Source organism: Sus scrofa, chromosome 3 (genome assembly GCF_054392235.1).
Source record: "Sus scrofa isolate SSC_HxYL_T2T_F1_AM1 chromosome 3, Sscrofa_HxYL_maternal_Yorkshire_Landrace_v2.0, whole genome shotgun sequence".
Taxonomy (NCBI): domain Eukaryota; kingdom Metazoa; phylum Chordata; class Mammalia; order Artiodactyla; family Suidae; genus Sus; species Sus scrofa.
Window position 1 is genome coordinate 133,320,826 of NC_139385.1, and position 5,471 is coordinate 133,326,296.

The following is a 5,471-nucleotide window of genomic DNA, read 5'->3' on the forward strand; positions in this document are numbered from 1 at the left end:
GTCACTACCCAGCCTCCCCCACCGTGGGCCTCAGTTTACCCACTAGTAAGATAATGAGGTAAAGAGGACTGCATTATCTCCAAGTTCTCTTCCTGATCTGACCAGCGCTATGCCTACCATCCAATCTGGGGACTTGGCAGATTTGGTGGTAACTCGCCTGTGGGGATGGGGGCCCCGGGTGGGGTTACATGCCCCTCGCCTTCTAAGTGCCAGTGCTTTCCCAGGCAAGGCTTGTGTCAGCTGCCAGCCCCTGCTCTGTGCTCCAAACGTTCCCTTGTCACATAAAATTCTCCTTCTGACACTGTTTCCCTTTAGAAAGAAAGTAAATCATAACTTTTCACTTAAGCGTTTCTGCTTCTAGTCAGACCTGCTTTCGCCTGAAGTTGAAAAAGAGTATATTTGGTTGGCTCACATTTCAACTCAGTCTAATAGATATTTGCTTAAGGGGGAATAAGGTTGAAGAAAAAAGGGAAATGTCAAAATGGAATAATAAAATGGTCTATAAACAGAAGCAGGTTTTCTGCGATACGTTACCCCGATAAACCCGATAATGGTTCCCAAATGCACTGTCCTGGGTTGATGCCAGGCTGGGCGGCGGGGGGTTCTGGGTTATTTTTAATTTTACTGTAGCCAAATCATGACCTCATCCTGAAGGAATTCTCTCCCACCAAAGAGCTGTATCGAGTTATTTGTCGGCCGAAATTCATTTGAATGTGGGTTCATCGGAAACATATGTGACCACAGAAGCAGCCGAGAGGGAAATCTGGGAAAAAGTGGGATTTTCAAGGAAACCCTTCCCTTTGTTTTAATGAAACAAGCTGGTCCTTGTGGGGCCTTGGGCCTTTGATAGTGTGGGCCCTGGGCCGGCTGCTCTGTGACCGCTCTGTGCCCTCAACAGCCCCAGAGCAGACCAACCCCCCATGCCCCTTGTAGTAAATCCAACCATTACCCATCGCCCACCAGGTGGGCCCTGGGGCAGCCACCCTGTGAGAAAGACTCAGGTCTCAGGCAGGAGCCTTGGCCAATACTTATATACATTAAAGATAGTGAATGCGTAATAATGGCCAAAAATAAGAATAATACCTACCCTTTCTCAAACACCTATGCCAGGTATTGTGCTAAGTTCTTTGCATATATCATCTCTTACCCACAGCCAATGCTGATGCTTCCCCATTTCATGGATTAATAAAAATGAGGCTTAGAAAGGTTAACTGCCTAAGAGCACCCAGTTATTTACTGGCTTAATCAAATTTCCAACCCAAGCTTGTTTTATCTCAAGCTTGCTCTAGTCACCATGCTTCTGCCAACAGAAGTCTTCACTAGATATGGAGGAAAGAAAGGTGCTCTCAGATTGGAAGATCAAGGAAGGCTTCCTGTAGGAAGTGGCATTTGAGCTAGGTGTAGAGGACAGGTAGCATTTGGACAAAGGGAGGTAGGTTCCAGACAGAATGAAAGTCGGGGAGAAAGGGGGAGGCATCGGGAAACATGATCTGAATCCTGGAAGGAGTGGAGAACCTGCTTTGACTCTCAAAGAAGAGGGAGAAATGAGATGGGGATGTCTCAGGAGGCTGCACTGTGATCACCTGGTTGACCCAGAGAGAGATAGAAAGTCATTGACACGTCCTTAAAAATAAAGTGTCATGAGCTGTCATTGGGAAGGCGTGGCATGGGAAATTCAGGGAGGGGATCACAAGAGCCAGCCGGATGGAGGCGCAGCTCATGAGGCGGGAAAAGAGGAACAGAGGGAGAATCTAGAGATCCGGAGGTTTTAGCATCATTTTATGGGGGGAACAATCCAGAATGAGCCCTGGGTCTCTGGTGTGAGTGACGGGGTTGGGGGCAGGATCATTCACAAAATAGGAGTGAGTTTGTGGGTCGAATCAGAGAATCCTGCTTTTGAATGTGTTCAGCCTGAGTTGTTATTTCTGTTGCCCCAACTCCCATGTGGAGGGACTCAGTAACCCCTCTCTGTTTCTCCTATGCTCCTAGCACAAGCCCCAGTGGATGCGATGTGCTCAGGGGAAAGCACTAAGAGACAGATTGGTCCAATCACCCCCTCCCCTGGGGCTGAACAGATGTGACCGATCAACAGAGTTGGGTTTGGCCACACTCAACATCCAGATTGTACAGGCAGTAGAAGCACCACATCAGCAGCTTAAACCAGTCTCTAAATCTAGACAGAAACAGAGGATCTGCTTTCTGAGATGTAACATGGCAGCTTTTTGGGTAGGATAAGATCTGGCATCATCACAGGAACCCACCTTTCACCATTCCCATCAGAAAGATGGACCCTGGCTGCCAAGAAGCCATCGCGGCCAAAGATTACAAAGGATAGGAAAGAAAAGTCTGCTCAGAGTAGACGGGAAGTCGAATCATCTGCTTTGGTTTTCAATCAAGCTCATTTTTCTGGGCAAAACAACCTGGTAGGAAACTGATTATTCTATTGCCTTCTCAGAAATAAAGACTCTGATACAAGGGAGAATGGTTTTCTGCAAGATCAAAGAACAATGTAGTCTATGGATCCTATGGATCGGGGGAGGAGGGCTAATCGTTTATTTTTCCTAGTGCCTTTTAAAACAATCATCATACATAGTGCATGTATCATGGACTATTTGGAAAACAAAGGAAGGTGTACCCAAGATGTCCCGTGTGTACTCATGGCAGAGGAATGCATGTCCAAAAATGTCTTCTGTGCCCCATGGCACCTGCTGAGAGAGAGGCCCAAGGGCTTGGCGCTGTGTGCCTCCACACAGTGCCCCTGGCCTCCTGCACCCTCCTCCCAGCCATTCAGGGTCCTCTGTCCCTTCTGCAAACTTCCTTCAAGACTTACTCTCTGGAGAGTCACAGGAGTATGACAGACGCTGAGCCTTGAGGTGTCCATGGAGGGGACATGCATTGCCTTGCACCTGCTCAGTGTCAGGCCCTGGACATACACAATAAGAACATGGTGCAGTAGAAGGGATAGCAGAGCTTAGCCTGGTGAGAGGTGGCTGCAGACACACAGAAGTGGCCAGTGTACTCACAGCCAGAGAAGACTTCTCCATGAGGGTCAGGCAGTAACGCTGCATCAGCAGCGGTGAGAAAATGTTCACCCAGTAAAAACAGCAGGGAAGGATCTATTTTCAATAGTGGTAAAGTCCTTAGATGTGATTAGGACATGAGTTAAGCTGTACTTTTAAACTCAGAGATTTTTTGGAGTTCCCATTGTGGCTCATTAGATTAAGAACCTGACAGTGTCCATGAGGATGCTGGACTTGGCTCAGATCCCGTGTAGCTGTGGCTGTGGTATAGGCCCGCAGCTGCAGCTCTGATTTAACACCTAGCCTGGGAATTTCCATGTGCTGCAGGTGCTGCCATAAAAAGAAAATAAAAATAATAAAATAAACTTGGAGATTTTTTTATCTGCCAGCTGCCAGCCCACACCATGGCCATAGCAACATAGGATCTGAGCCATGTCTGTGACCTACACCACAGATAGAAGCTACACCAGATCCTCAGCCCACTGAGCGAGGCCAGTGATCAAACCTGCATCCTCATGGATACGAGTTGGGTCCATAACCCACTGAGCCACGACAGGATCTCCCTGGGAGATTTTTTAAATGACTTGAACACAGCCCATCTGCTGAGAAGGACTCTGGTTTCCCTATATCATGACTCAAATTCTTTTCCCTATTGTCCACTCCAGCCTTGGACAACCCAGGGGTGGTCCTCCCATTCTACAGAGTAAATAACTGAGCTTTGGACTCAGTTTCATTGCCTTGACAGACCACAACTTCTGAAGTTCCAGTTCATTGATTCGATGGCCTCTGATTTGGCTGTTGGGAGCCCCTCCATGAACCTGCCCCTGTTCCCAGATCTGGGATCTTCATGTGGCACTTTTAGCCTTGGGTAGAACTATCTGTGACTTTGTTACCCTTTCCTCTAGCCTGCCAGTGCCTTCAATGGGGGGAGGGTGGTGGGGGTAGGGAATTGTTCATCTCTTTATCTTCTGTCGCCCAGCACAGTTTCTAGCAAAGAGTGGGTGTCAACAAATGTTTGTTGAATTTAAACTTACTGAACCTTAGCCCAAGGATAAAGAGTGAAACTGCATCAGTCTGCAGAGGGTCTGTGTTCTGTTGGCAAACACTCACACGTGAAGAACACCCAAATCTGTGGTCTGGCTTTTGCATATTCCATCCAGATGTTTGGCTCCAGGTAGAAGCAGACGAGGAAATCCTTAATGAACAGACTAGTGTTTCTCAACATGTCCAACCTCCAGACCGCCCTGCTGTCTCCTGTGCTGAGGCAGCAGGGGATTCAGCCTTCTGAAGTGGACTGTGCATAGAAAGCCCTGGATTGGAATGGCAAGAAAAGACTGAAGGGGAGGCAGCACACAGCACCCCCAGACTTATGTCCCCTGTGATGGAGAGTGAGTGAGGAGCCATGTGACTGGAGTGTGTGAGCAGGAGCATGGTGGCCAGAGAGCTGTGATCCAGCCCAGCACAGAGCAAGATCCAGTCATTGTAAGGATCTGGGCTTCCACTCTGAGAGAAATGGTGAGTTGCTGTAGAATTTTGAGCAGAGGAGTGACATACTGTAAATTGTATCATAAAAAGAGCACTCTGACTTCTTTGTTGAGACTCACCTGTGAGGTGGGTGAGAGAAAAGAAACGAAAGAGGTTAGGAGGCTACCCAGTTATTCAGAGAAGAGGCTTAGATGGGGCAGGAGTGGGGGGTGTGGGGAGGGGTAGCACGTTGGCACCACTGAGAAATGGTGGTCCAATTCTGGATGAATTTTGCCATCTATTTTCCAACTGCCTTGCCTCTGACTCAGGAGCATGTCCAAGAATGCCACCCTATGCCCAGTAGGGTAACAACAGATTTATTCTCAATAAATGAATGAATGAATGAACAGGCAACGATGAACTAAACCAGATCTGGAGGATCTATAGATACTGGCCCCCAGAGGAATCCCCCCAGAGAGCTCATGCTGGTCCTACCCTGCCACCTTGAGGGACATAGAAGCTAAAAGACAGAAGATGGGAATTACAGCCCTGCCTGTGTTATGGACAAGAAGGGCTATTTTGGAAGAGAAAGAAAGAGCTGGTTTATTGATTGGTTTCTCTTTCTTTGGAGGTTGTGATTTTTCCAGTTTGTGCAAAAGACATCACTGAAGGGTATAAAAGTAGCTGTGCTGATGCCCTGAATGGCATTTAAGAGAAAGCTCAATGCCTATAAGGAATGCAGGTGGCAGTGAGGGACCAGGAGGCCTGGCTCCCTAGCAAAGAAACTCCCAGAGGGATGCTCTGACTTGGTCAGGTTCCACCTGGAGGAAGTGGGCAGGCACAGGGTTCTCATGGCTAGGGGGGTTAGGGGCTGACTCAGTAAACCCCGCGCCCCCCTGCTGCACACCATGAACTCTGTTTGCCCTGTCCACTTCCCATACTCAGGTTCAGGGAGTCCCCCCTCCTCAACACAGCTGACTTTCAGGT